Source organism: Salvelinus sp. IW2-2015, unplaced genomic scaffold (assembly GCF_002910315.2).
Source record: "Salvelinus sp. IW2-2015 unplaced genomic scaffold, ASM291031v2 Un_scaffold9058, whole genome shotgun sequence".
NCBI classification, from domain to species: Eukaryota; Metazoa; Chordata; class Actinopteri; order Salmoniformes; family Salmonidae; genus Salvelinus; species Salvelinus sp. IW2-2015.
The window spans coordinates 7,288-8,486 of NW_019950317.1; positions in this window are offsets into that span (position 1 = coordinate 7,288).

Genomic DNA, 1,199 nt, shown 5'->3' on the forward strand with positions numbered 1-1,199 from the left:
TCTCTCTCTCTGTCTCTCTCTCTGTCTCTCTCTCCTCATTGCCTCCCTCTCTCTGTCTCTCTGTCTCTCTCTCCTCATTGCCTCCCTCTCTCCCTCTCTCTGTCTGAATCATTCCCTATTCACTGTCATTAATGCACCTGTTAATTACAGTTGGTATGAACATCGTTAACACATTCAGCTCTGGAAAGAACTAAATTATTTTTCTCAATTTGCCATAAAATAGTTTTTATTAAGGTAGTTCTCTGAAATGCAAAAGGATGTGAAAGTGAAAGTGGGCTCGATGGTAGCATCTCTTCATTTGTTGGGTTGTTGTGTATAAGGAGGCTTTCTCTGTGTGTAAGGAGCACCGCTGGCTGGTAGAAACACGAGCTCAGTACAGGTGGAATAACAGATAATAACGGTCCCCTCCCCAAAACATTTTTTAAAGGAAGTTTGTTCTGAAGTGTGTACTCTATATCTGAGAGCTATAATGAATATTTTTTTTATTTTTTTATTTTTTTACATGTTTTTAACCCCTTATTTTTTGTAACTAAACAGTCTCTATATATACTTCCATAAATGTTTTTGACCGGTACCGGGGGACCTTCAGAGGAGTCTAGTGAGGCGTGTGGCCTGTCCTAAAGCAAATCAACCGACGTGTTTGTGAGAGTCTCACCTTTACACGGAGCGTGTAGCTCAAACTGTTCGGACGCTACTGACAGAAGTTGTCAGATCGGCTGTACCGACTTCAGACGAGTCCCGAGATACGTGTGGGGGTCGTAGAGCAAAACGGAGAACACCAGCGTGTCCGTGGGAGTCTCATCTTTCCATAGAGGGGTCAATACGTTTTGTAGGCCAAACCATTTGGGACGCTACAGATGATTTTGTGAGAATACCAATTTTGGGATGACTCATAGTCTGACGAACACCGCTCTAGCTCTGTCACAATTCACGGCAGATGTGGAAGTGCGACATCGGCCGATGCGGTGGATTGAAAAACCAGATATCTCTAGCTTAAACTGACAGATTCTTCTGGCAATTTTTTAAATAATGCTAATTAGATTTCCGCGGAGGCGCGGACATCGACCTCAGGGAGTTTAAGAACTTGTCTCTTTCTGTTAACAATTAGATCACATCATTACCTTTTATTACAATATATCTCTCTCACATTTTCAAAACACAAATGTTGATGTACAGAGAAGGAAAGGAAAGGAAGGGAA